The sequence below is a fragment of the Labrus mixtus genome, chromosome 17 (genome assembly GCF_963584025.1).
Source record: "Labrus mixtus chromosome 17, fLabMix1.1, whole genome shotgun sequence".
Lineage (NCBI taxonomy): Eukaryota > Metazoa > Chordata > Actinopteri > Labriformes > Labridae > Labrus > Labrus mixtus.
In genome coordinates, this window is record NC_083628.1 from 2,894,181 (window position 1) to 2,907,855 (window position 13,675).

Here is a 13,675-nt window from a genome sequence, read left to right on the forward strand (position 1 = left end):
TTTCCTTTTTGTGTTTTTTTTTTTACGTACTTGTACAATATGCTTGGTCTCTTTTCCACAAATTTGAATGAACTAAACAGAAATGTCAGACTCAAAGATCTAGATTTAAAGGGGACATCTTATGAAACATCCACTTCTACAGTGTTATTGAACATATATTACTACTACTGACCCACAAAAATGTGAAATAAACCCATCCAGTCCTTTGTTTGTGGTCTGCATAAGTCTTACAACACAGAGAAAAATGCTCCGTTTTAAAATCGCTGTCCTTGTGATGTCACAGTGGGATTCTGGAAAAACAAAACAAACAAAAAAACCTCCCCTCCTGTGTTGTCTCCGACAGCCATGTTTTTTCCCCGGAGGGCACGCTGACGAGTTGCCATGGGCGCTCATGCCTGAACTCCTGTCGGCACCAATCGGGGGGGCTCATTGCATTTAAAGAGACACACACACCAAAACGGAGCGTTCTGAGAGAGCTGGTTCATACAGGGTCACAAACCTCCTCTGGTGCTTGATTCATGTTATATTTTGACCAAAGCACAGATGTTTCATTTAGACCACAAGGGACTGTTTGAAAAGGTGGAGAAGGGGGATAATATGTCATCTTTAAAGGGAGGGATAGGGTTCAATTTAACAAGTTTATATGAGCTTTTTGTTGCAGGAGATTCATTAGATTACGGACACACTTGTTCTGTATGTGAACGTGAAACAAAATGCTGTCTAGTAGAAACGGTTTGATGTTAGCATTCAAGAAGACTTTAAAGTTTGAAGAGTCAATCCTCCACAAAGCCATTCAATAAAATGAGAACTAGAAAGAACTAGAAAAATACACAAACCTGCAAAAACGCTGTCTCCCTCTGTCTCTCTTTCACCAATGAACACAAGCTAGAAGCTAAATCAAAACAAATGTAGCCTGTCAGTTGGAGGTCTGGAGATATTTCCTGCCAACAGTCGTTTCATGATCAGACGGAGAGGACAGATTAAACCTGTATGTCTGCTCTTGCCATTGTGATTACATACGGTATGCTGTCAGTTTGTGCAGTAAAAATGAAGGCGGGAACAGTCCCCAAGTTAGGTTTAGGGTTTGGGCTCGTGACCCTTCTCTCACTGTACGAGCGTGCCAGACCATACAACCCAAATTTTAAACTTGCCAGAAAATCATCTGACAGGTCGAGAGCAGCTGATCGTGTCATGATAAACAGCAATATAACAGCAAAAATAAAACTTATTTTTTTGCTTTTTAGAGATTTTCCTGGACTTGTCAGGTGAATGTGCCTTAAAATAATTAGAAAGAGGTTTTTTTTTTTTTACAATAAATTTGACAAATATAATTGTGAAGATTAGAGTTTTTGCAGTGTACACGTGTGTTTAAACTCAATCGTGTCGTTCAAATAAAATAAAATCAATTACATTCAATTTGGCTTCCCCAACAGAACTAATCTATGTTTGCTTTTTGGTCATAATTACATTAAACTTCATCAGGGACCTTTAAGATCCACACAGGGATCAGAATCAGTTAATCCTAATCCTGTTTGCCTCGTGGGACAGCGAAGCGGACACCAGATCAGCGCTTAATGAGGGTAACCAAATTTAGGAAGAAAAGAGGAAACCAGAGACACCTGAGGAATAATGCCATTTCAGTTAATTTGGTGCTGAACTCGACAAAAAGGACAACAAACAAAATGTGTTTCCTCTTTATCTAGATCACATCTCCGTCCTTTTGTGCGTGATGATGCAGCCTTAAACATGACGCAGTTACTCCTCATATTATCAGAATCTACTCCTCGTACTTCTGTTGAACATTTCCCATCAAGTCCAGAGCATCTTCCAGTATTTGTTCCGTCATATTCTTACATGCAGTAAAGTTAATATTGCAGGAAGTTTACGTTTTGTGTATCAGGGCAGCAGTGAAGCTATTTGGTCTGCAGTTATTCCACTTAAAAAATCTGAAGACATGATCGGATGTCATACAGAGATTTTAAATAATGAAGCCTCACAAATGATTTCACTATGGCTCTGTCCAAAACTGTATACTTTCAGCTGAAATCATAGTATTTAATTTTGTGTATGCGAGAAATACCAGGATGTATACTAGATCATCCGGGAGCAAACTGGTCATACTGGTGGCCAACAAGCGGCTGAACATAAAAGTTCAAACATTTTTATCATTAAATCACAGGAAAAAATATATTGAGGATTAAACCGATCGGAAAGGTGCAGGATGGACCCCAACCCTTTATTAAAACTCTTTAGATATAATTTTAGTTTTGAAAGTCTGGTAACACTTTATAGTAACCATCATCTATAAAGGGTAAATAAGGGTAAATAGATAGTTAATTAACCATTAGTTAATAGTTATTTACTGTTAACAAACAATTAAATTATAGTTCATAATAACATCCAAATAATGTTAATAGATGCTCTACACATTATTTATTAACCATTTACAGAGTATTATACTCTTCAGTTCCAACTTTACAATAACCATCCAGATAATGATTGTAGATGGTTTATAAACCAATTATTAATCATTGATAAAGAATTAATTATCTATCTAAAAAATATTTATAGATGCTTTACAAAGAAAATTGCAATCTTCAGTTCCAACTTTATAATAATAACCATCAAAATAATGTTAATGGATGCTTTATAAAATATTTACAAACCATGAATAAATATCTGGTCCATGTAGCTCTGTAATGTTTATAGATGTTTTATAAACCATCTCTTAAAGGTTAATAAATCATTTGGTCATCATTAACAAACACTTTATAAAGTGTATGAAATGTTATAATGTGTTCATCAATAAACTGTTAACATAACATCAATTATAGCATTACAAATCATTAGCAAACATTAACTATCATTTCATTGTTTGTTAACAGTAAATTACTATTAACTAATGGTTAATTAACTTTATTTTAAATAGTTAATTACCCTTATTTACCCTTTATAGATAATGGTTATTATAAAGTGTTACCAAAAGTCCTTGTAGGGAAATACTGTAACACCTGATGAGCAGACGTCATTATTTTCTCAATCATTATAATATATCTCATTATTCTATCTCAAATACTCTGCGGGTTGTTTAAGCCAAAAATACCAGTTTTATAAAATACCGACAACCCAATAAGCGCTCTTTGTGTTGATTGAATAGTGGAGGGTGGAACACGATTTATTAGAGGCAGGGATGCAACAGAGTAAAACTGGTGATGCTTTTTATTTGTCCAATTGAATCGATGTACATTTATAGGGTGGCAATAAAGTCTGTGACCTAATAACATATATAACATACACTGCACCGCTCGTAAAAACCTGCATTTCATCACAAGGAGCAGTTGTTTTTTTTCTCGTCACCCTTTCACAGAAATTCAGCCTAGACTTTTAAATGTACCTTATTAAATACTGAGACACCATCTACAACAACCTCCCCCCCCCCCTACCCTCACATGCACCCCCTCCTTTAACCATCAGCCCCTGGCTCAGTTCTTCCCAGATCTGACCGCATATCCCCACATATTACCTCAACATTAAACATCTCCGCAATCCACTGCCACTGTCCCACTCTCCCTCAAACTTTCCGCTGTAACCTCCTTTTAAAAAAAAAAAAAAAACATGGACTCAATCCTGACATCCCAAACAACTAGAGACCCACCTCCAACCTTACCTTTCTTTTAAAACTACTTTCACTTCTCAAATTCAATTGCATTCATGTGTACTTTCTTTTGTTCCTTTTTTTATTTCAGTTAAAATTGACAACACTCGATGGCTAAAAAATAGGACTTTAACTTCAGGAAGCAGAAGCAGCTGAAACAGGTCTTCATGTTCACCGTGCCATGTTTGTGTTTAGCATGTTGTGTGGCCGATAACAAACAAAACACATTGATCGTAGCTCTGATTCATAACTCTTTGTTACCTCAGTCCAGTGAAATATTTCCTGTTACAATATTTCTGTCCGCCTCAGTCTTTGAGTTCAAGCTTCACCACACTGCGGAATAAGCCTTTAGCCAAACTGCTGCTCAAGCTCGTTCCATGCCACCAACAGAGATACAAGTCGATGGGTAGTGACATCCTGCGGTGTACAGACACACACACACACACACACACTCACTCACACTACCCAAACACACTTCCAGGCATTTGTGCACATGGCGAGAACAAGCAGCATCTGGATGGTTTCTGTATGGACTTCATACCCAGGGTTATTAATGACATACTCACTACAGACATGTATGAGTGCATGCAGGGGAGGCAGACAGTCTCTCTCTCTCTCTCTCTCTCACACACACACACACACACACACACACATCTGCACACCAGTGACCTTAAGCTCTCAGCAGTCATTGTCCATGAATTTGGCATTTATCCGTCGTTTGTCATTGACTTCGCCTCTCCGCTTTTTCTCGCTCCCGTTACTACAGATGTAAATCTGTCCACATGTGAAACCCAAACACTTCACTTGGAGGCGTATTCCCACATCAGTAAAAGTAGACATTTCATGGCATCAAAGTCTTTATATGTGATTTTTCACACTTAAATATAATATAAATCAAGTATTTCCTCTGAAAATAACTCTGTGAGTCATGACTGTCTACAATGGGTGTAACACCCGAGTCCCACTGTCTGTGATGTTTTCAGAGTTTTCAGAGTCCTATCTTCACTTTGTTTACATCGCCCGGACGGCCGGCTGACTCCTCCCCTCGTGTATAAAAGTTGTTTAATTGAGGGACTAGAGAAAAGAAGAATAACATACTGTACTCACTGCTTAACTGTGTTTCTAGATCACGCTCATTTCAGGTAAATTTACATGCAGTGTGAAGATACCAGCATAATAAAGATCGCTAGCATTAGCATGCTAACACAACAATGCACCGCGAGTTGTTTTGGTTTCATGCTGGTGCTCAAGGGCGACATCTGCTGGATCAAAAAATCACATATAAAGCCTTTAAGAAGGCCCGCAACACACTAGGCGATTTTCAAATGTTAACCGATTTTTAAAAATATGGGAGACAACAGACATGAGGACAGTTTGAACCGATACACATACGCACGATCAATTTGGCCAGACCCGCAAGACCACACACCTGCTGTTTGCAGAAATTATTTCACAGTGGCAATTCCACAGACACGAGATCTCACCTAAAATTGTGTGATCAAACCTGACTGGAGGAAAAAAAATAAATATGGAGGACGATCCACATAGCTCGACACAGGTCGCTGCCATGTTTATGAGCTATAAAAGTACTCTCAACATCCAGTTGTTGACGCGTCCCTGTCACCCGCTCGCTCTCATTGGCCATTGCTCTTTGTGTTTCGTCAGAGGTAGGCCGATCTGAAATCTTAAAAAAAAAAATTCCCAAATTTTTGATGGGGAATCGGGCCTAACGTACGGTGTAGATTTGACGCAGAACTGCAAGAACCCAAGTCCAAAATGTTTTGACTTCCACGGCAAGTGCGACCTTGCGCTGCGCTCAGCTCGGCAGCAAGCTGTACGGCGCAACACATGGACAACGCATCTGAAAGGACCCTTAAGTGCCATCCCTGCCGCCGTGTTCTACTTTTCTGAAAAGGCTCACTTCTCATATGATTCAGTCTTACTACAAATTGGGGAAATACCTTTTTTATTCTCTCAACGCACAGTAACTTCTACTTTTCCCTCTTGTAATATGGAGGTTTTTTTTAAAGCCTAAAGTCTTCCCGACGTCTCTCCTCCTTTAGACGTGGATTAACATCAATCTGCCAGCTTGTTAAAACTTAATTCAGCCTCATGAGTGTGCTCCCTCCGCTCATCTCTATAATTACACACTCACAGCTCGTTACTGTTGTTTGGGATCTCCCGGGCAGCCCCTTCGGCCATCCTCTCCGCTAACTACTGTACAAACACAGCTCTGGTTTTTTATCCCTGAAGCTCTTCTGCACCATTTGCAAATCTCATTCCATCACGTCGCGTAACCAGCAGACTCCTCGCACTGTGCAATACATCATGTTCAAGTTAATAGAGACAGACAGGCAGGCAGGCAGCGCGGAGGTAGGCCTGCTCCTCAGCTGATTCTCTGCCTCACATTATGTAATGAATGATGTGTTTACATAAGCGGTGTTTAATTATGTACAAAATGTGAGGAGAGAATCAGACTTTGAACACCCCAAAGCTGAAAGTTGAACTTTAATTAGCAAACTGGTCTGAGGTCAGTCTGCACCGAAGTGCCAGCTCGAGTTCATGTACAAATAAAACATCAGGTAATGAAGAATCTGGGACAAGACACACACACACACACATAAATGTTTTTTTTTTTTTTTTTTGGATGAGCATGTCTGGAGCTCTTCCTCTTCCTTTCCCAATTTTACAGTTTTCTTTTTCCAAGATATTCAAACTCAGTGACCTTAAAAGAAGCACTCCTAGTTTATGAATCTCAGAAGATAAGAAAATCAATCTTTTTTTTTTCCCCACCTCTACTTTTAAGTTAAGAGAGTTTCTACACTTTAGGAAAGAATCAAAATTATTCCACCATTTTTATTGTAATAAACTGGTTTAAACTGGTTAGAGTTTTGTTTACTTGCAGCATAAGGCGTCAAGTATCTCTCCAAAAGACATCCTAGAATTAAAAAATGTATTTAAATAAAATTATCGCTTGTGTCCTGAATCAATTTCTGTTTGTTGGTTTGAGGGGGATTTGATGTTTTATCTTCTGTTACACCTAATTTATTAATCAACTTAACCTAATTTTACACAATCTGGAGATGGAGAGACGACCTAACTGAAGCCTAATTATAATATGCACCACTGCACTGTTTCATATTTAGTCATGTAAATATTAGTCTTTTCTTATTCTGTTTATTGTTGATATTTAATGTTGTACCTGTACATAAGAGAGCACAGTTTACCAAAGTTAAATTCCTTGTGTCTGTAAGCATACCTGGCCAATAAATCTGATTCTGATTCTGATTCTGATTCAGAATATTTTAATTCTTTATTTAAGGAATCTTTGGTTCTGTCACATCACATGACTCTCTCCGTGTCTTCAGGCTCAACAACAGCTTATTTTGGCATTTTGTCAAGCTTGAGTCAGCTTGAATTTTTGTGCAAATCTTCAATGCCGTTCTGAATGTTTGGACAATTAAATGTGCAACTGTGCAAGGGACGAGAGAGAGCCTGTGGCAAGTTATAAAAAACAATTCAGGGCAGCAGCCAGTAGAGGGCGACAGCAGGCCGGACTCTGCCGCAGACATTAAGATGACTGTCAGTTTTTTAATTTTGCTGAAGCTTTTAGCAGACTGGAACGGCTCCTGTGGGACTCTGAGTGAAATCAAAGATGCTCCACAGACGCTGACATGAACAAAAACACAAATCATGATTCCACATGTCAGAGAAAACATCAATCACATGTGACGGAGTTTGTTGCTCCAGTGACCGCTCATGTCAAATGGCTTAAGGTTAACCGTTGGCTTCGTTTTTACTGAATAACAGAATTACATCATCACCATGGCCTCTAATTGCACAGTGCGGCAGGCCTATTGGATTTGTATTGTATTGCACATAATAAGTGCAGCTGTTTAGCTTCAGGGAAAATAAAAGGGGGCCAAAAATAGATCTATTAGAAAGTATTCCCATATGGTGCGTGAATGCGAGGCCTTTTGTAGCTCGTGTACACAGTCAAGAGAGGCCGGGGAAAAAGAGGAGGACGCAGTTTAGTGTAACAATATGAAAGAGGAAATGAGCCTTTTTTTTTTTAAAGATGTGGTTGTAGAAAATGCTTCACTCAATCTGAAACAACACCCATACGTTTAAGATCCTTCTTATAAATAGAAGTTCAGAAGTTTAATCAGAAAAATAAACTTTCACAGTAAAAGTGCTCTGGTGTTGCTTTAAAGTCTTCATATGAGATTTTTCACACTTAAATGTAGAAATCAAGTATCTCCTCTGAAAATAACTCTGTGAGTCATGACTGTCTACAATGGGTGTAACACCCGAGTCCCACTGTCTGTGATGTTTTCAGAGTTTTCAGAGTCCTATCTTCACTTTGTTTACATCGCCCGGACGGCCGGCTGACTCCTCCCCTCGCGTATAAAAGTTGTTTAATTGAGGGACTAGAGAAAAGAAGAATAACATACTGTACTCACTGCTTAACTGTGTTTCTAGATCACGCTCATTTCAGGTAAATTTACATGCAGTGTGAAGATACGAGCATAATAAAGATCGCTAGCATTAGCATGCTAACACAACAATGCAACAATGCCCCCCCCCCCCCTTCCTGAAATTCGATGCACTCAGGTGCCGTGTAGCATGCAATGAAGCTTCAGTGTTTAACCAGCTGAACGGCAGCACTTAATCGTGGCATGTTTCCTAAATGTCTGACGATATAGTAAGGTCATTTTATGATTTAATTCTGTAGATGTCTTACCGGTTGCTCCTTTAAAGACACAGTATGGAAGTTTTTCTGTAGGGCTCCGTTTCAGAACGATAACAAAAGACGTGGTTAGATGTTTTTACGCCTTTATTGTAGAGATAGGACAGTGGATAGAGTCGAAAATCAGCGAGAGAGACGTGCGGGAAAGGAGCCACATGTCAGATTCGAACCCGGGACGCCCGCCTGGAGCCTCTGTACATGGGGCGCACACACCAACCACTACGCTACCAGTGCCCTTCTTGGTAAGATTTAAATGTAAGTACACACTTTGACAAAATATTCAACATAGGTCCCGTTGTTTTTTTTTTGTTTTTTTAATATTTAAATTTGAAATGTTCCACCTTTAAGTTCCAGAACGGTCTGAAGGTACTTTTTTTGTTGTTTTTTTCTAGCTGATCTGATCTGAGCTGCAGTGTTAAGTGACAGTGATTTGCTATTTAAGCTGTTTTTTTAATTATAGTTGACTTTGCCAGCAATAGTGGCATCCCCATTACGTCTCTTCTGCTGACGAGATGAGAGCGGACAGATTTAGTTAAAGAGAGAGAGAGAGACGGGGGAGGGAGAGAGAGAGAGACAGAGACGGGGGAGGGAGAGAGAGAGAGAGAGACGGGGGAGAGAGAGAGAGAGAGAGAGAGAGACGGGGGAGGGAGGCGGAGCGAGGCTTTACTACAGTGTATGTGTGTGTGTGTGTGTGTCGAGGAGGTCGGCAGTGAGGAGGAGGAGAGGAGAGGATGCTGGATGCTGAGACGGAGGTGCTGGTGTTTCACTTTCTGTCACACTGAAGCTCATCGCACCCTGACGGAGGAAGAGCAACAACACGTCTGTTAAGAAGCCTCAGGTAAGACGAGAGATTCACACTTCAGATACTTTTCTTCAAATTTCTGTCAGAGTTTTAACTGATGTCGTTTGTGTGAGGAAGAGGGACCTTCAACTATGCAGTTTGAGGTTGGTTCACAGCAGCACATAAAGCATGCTGATTCAAAATAACAGTATTAAAATAATAAGAAGAATAATAATAATGTTGAACCAATGAGTGAAGGTTTATCCAAAGGAATATTTCTAATATTTCCCTAAAAGTTTCAACTCTCTTCCTTCGAATAATGAACCTATTTTAAATGTTTAAATACATTTTTCCACTGAATAACCCGGAAAAAAAATCTGTTACTTGTGTGAAATTGTCCCAACATATATGTATTTTACTTGTTGTGTGCTCATAACATCAAACTCAGAGATAGCGGATGTGATGTGGATTACATAAGACAACTCATTAATAGCAAAAGAAGAATCTATTTTCATCTTGAACACATAGATGATGAGAAATCCTTAAATCCTAAAATCCATCTACTGTAGAGAACAACCAGATTTTTTTTATGCCAATACAAATAATAACATTTGACATATGTAAATAAATCCAATAATGTTGTATTTCTTTTATATTTATTAATATTTCTACGGTTTTAAGGTACAGAAAAAGCAAATATTACAAATAATAATCAATCATCACGTGTAATTCTTATAACAAGACCATGAAACGTTTTCGTCTCCTTCAGCCAACCTGGTTTTAATTTGTTAGCTCGAGACAGGATTATTAAAGGAAGCATTTGTAACTTTTTGTTCCAGTAGATGTCGCCCTTGAGCTCCAGCATGAAACCAAAACAAACTGCTCTCCACTCGCATTCTCATGAAGGAGTTATCGTTCTGAACGCCACATAATTAAGCACCATTAGGCATAAGCGGCGGACAAAATTGTCCTTTGCTCGAGCTGCAGTCGCCTGTGTCCTGCATTGTTGTTATAGCATGCTAATGTTAGCGCTCTTTGGTTAGCTCGTAGCTTCACATTGCATGTAAATTGATGCGGAATGAGCGTGATCTAAAAACACTTACATGACATCCAAATAATCAGTGAGTATGTTCTTCTTCTTCCCTCTAGTCCTTGACTTAAACAGCTTTTATACGCGAGGCCGTCCCGTCCATGTAAACACGGCTCTGACAACAACACAGCCAGCGGGACTCGAGCTTCTCCCTCATTGTAGACAGTCATGACTCAGAGACACATTTACACAGGAGAGACTGATTTCTGCTGTATTTATTTATGTGCAAAATGTCGACATTCTTCCTTTAAGCAAAAAGCTCACAATGAGTGCGTTTTCATGGACTTGATTTCATTGGACTTGAGTATCCTGGGTATGAGCTTTATCCTGGATTTGATCATATGGGGGGTATGGTGTTTACCTGCACAAAGAAGATAACTGGATGCTGGATTCATCTGCCTTTTGTGTGGGGGTGTCAGCTGCAGAAGTGGTAATGATCTTTGCTAATACTCTTCATCGATTAAGCCATAGACTGGATAACATATGCACGTAGTCTCAGTGATGTCACAGGTCAGTTTCTGAAGAGGCGTTTTGAAGCTCAATGATGGCAATCACCATAATGGGAAGGTTGTCTCTGGCTGACTTTTGATCAATTTAGAGACAAGACAAAGAGGTGGAGCTGAGGTGCACCATAGGCCTCCTGGCAAACCGCTGCAACACCCGTCAGTCAACTCAACCATGCTACTAGTACTGCATCCATCCATCCATTCATTTTCTTGTGTTATTCAGTCATTACCAACATTTTTCTCCAGACTTTAAACATAGAAATGTGTTTTCTAGATCGATAGAAAATGATTGATCACAAGGAAACCAGCTTAGTTATATCGGGTTTAAACTGGGAAAAGAAGATTGAGATCTCGACAGAACAGCTGGATGTTTATGGTTATCACTGGGAAATTTCCATTCCATTTAAACGGAGTAAATTAAATGTATTGATGCGTGTCCACTTGGGGCTTCTGCATAAAGGAGCACTAAAGGAGCACTTTTCTAAAGCAGTCTGTAAGTAGAGTGTGAATCACAGAAGAGGAGGCGTACTTGTCTTAATATCCTCGGTCAGCTCCGCAGAAACCATCGGCAAAGAGGGTTGAAGGAGCACGCAGCTCACTGACTAACGTGTCATGGCAGCAGTTTAGTCAAAGCTGAGATGGACGGGAAGAGGAGGGACGAGGGAGAAAGGAAAGCATGGGTACTCACAGTGTGTGTGTGTGAAATTGATTTGCAATGCTACAGCACTCATTTTATAATTTGGTCTATCATCCTCAGCCAGATTATTGAGTCCCCCCTCTTCTTTCCCATGCTCTCTGTAATCCCGGCTGAATGCCCCTTTTGACCCCCCCTCATCAGCTGTATCGGCTGTGAGGTGGGTGGGCGGTGGATTATACAGACCGCTGATCTCTCAGGTGCTGACTGATGTGGCTAATGTGCTTGAACAGAAACGCTTCACGCTAGCTCTACAGTCCCCCGCCTGCTGAACTCAGGGGAATTACCTCCAACTGTAGGTGTTTTTTCTTCTTGACTCTGCTCTTTGAGACGTTCTCACTGAAGACTTAATTGTCCTTAGTGCTGCGTTTTGTAGAAAAAAAACGCCTCGTCTGTTAAAGGGAAGATCCAACCAAACCACAAGAATGTTTTGTGCAGGAAACACAGCAGGACAGCTCGCTCTAACCATCAAATAACGGGTTTATTTTGAGTGTGATCATGACGCTTATTTTGCCTCTAGCAAGTCATTTAAAGCCATTTAGTCTCTACTGGCTGTCATGAGTGTGAATTTCTTACAGAAAACAGATTCATGGCTGTGTTGGATGAAGGGGTCCCACTGATCTCTAGAGCCGTTTTCACATATGCCCTCCTGAAAACATCGAGATAACTTCAGGAGGACTGCTTCCCGACCTGGCTGATCACATATGCGCCTCACAGCGAGAGACTATCGTAGCGGTCTCGTGCAGACAGTCAATGCACTGACTCCAGTCACGGGATATAAACGTCACCACCCTCTCCCATTGGCTCCAGCTGAATCCTCTGGAGAATATCCTGCTGCGTTTTCACATCAGCTCACTCGGGACTTGCTGTTGAAAAAACACTAGGGGTCTAGCAGAAGAAACTCCGGATTAAGTCAGAGTGTAAAATTTGGATGTTTGCGCTCACACAAACAGCTCCTACTGCAAATATCAGAAGTTTTCTGCAAGTGTGAAAGCCCTATATGTGGCATTTTCCTTTCAGACAAATACAAAACTAAGAAATTTGCCAGATTCAATAAGCTTCCTCCCTGCAAAAACTCAAATCTTACAAAGTCTGTTTGTCTAATTTGTAGTCGGAATATCTCATTGCACCTAATATAAGCCACATTCACATTAGAAGTCCAGAAGAATCATCTAACTCGAAGGTATTATAAGAAAAAAAAACACGGCTTGAATTGCTTTTACTGATACCTGCCAGTGCAGCGAGAAAAAATGCTCTTGTAAAGTTTCTTGAAAGAAGAATCTTACTTTTAGAGATGTTTTTGACTAGAAAAGAGGCAAATTAGATTTTTTTGCAGTGTACATTTTTGATGCTGAGGTATCGGGGTTTTGAAACGTGTGATAGATGTGAGGTCCCAGTGATCTTTGAGCTTTTCAGTTTAAAATGTCATCCCTTCATCACTTTTATCCCGCTGGACATCTGTGTGAAATCGTGTCATAAAAGAGACGGCCCCGCCCACTCAGGGATGCTGTTTGTAGAGTGAGAGCACAAGCAGAGCAAAGAGTCTTTCTGAACGGAAAGAAAATACTTTGTTCTTAAGTACTTCAATGACATAAGAACTGAATCAACTTTGGGCTTCATTTATGAACGAAGATAAGTCCTACAAACGGCTGCTCTCGGGTCAGAAGACTGAGGGGAAGGGTGGGGGAGGAGGTTAGGCGGTGCGCTGAGGGAAAGTGGACGTGTGGAGAAAGAAAGTCTTTGTTTTGGTCAAAGACACTGGACTTCTACTCAGAAAGTCACATATCGTACCTCTAAATACTATGACATCATGATTGTCTAGAGGTCAGGCTGTTGTATACTATATAGGAGGCCAGATTTTACATCCTGACCCCGCGACCAAGACAAACCCGAGACCAGAGTGCTCCGAGACCGAGACATTTAGGGATCGAGACAGAGTCAAGACCAAGGCCATGAATGTCAATGAAAGATCAGCATCTTGTGTCAAGCGGGCGTGTCACTTACTTCGACCATAACACCGGTAAGGTTACGGCCGTAACCGGGGGATAGAAATACAATTATAGAAAGGGGCGTTTTCCTTCTAGTCATAGTAATGATGTAGAAAAATAGCCTGTCAGTTCCAGACCGGTCTTGATTTAAAAATTCGGATTCCACCCAGTCTGAGATCGAGACAAGACCGAGACTTTCAAAAAGTGGTTT

At 40.3% G+C, this 13,675-nt stretch overlaps 1 protein-coding gene across 1 annotated transcript in view; it reads left to right on the forward strand.

Annotated features, from left to right (window-relative positions):
* The first annotated feature begins 9,086 nt into the window (after window positions 1–9,086).
* rph3aa (rabphilin 3A homolog (mouse), a) overlaps window positions 9,087–13,675 on the forward strand; it is a 34,410-nt gene continuing 29,821 nt past the window's right edge. The window contains exon 1 of the mRNA XM_061060742.1: window positions 9,087–9,243. The gene's annotated coding sequence lies outside the window, so the exon portion shown is untranslated. The remainder of the gene's footprint in view (window positions 9,244–13,675) is intronic.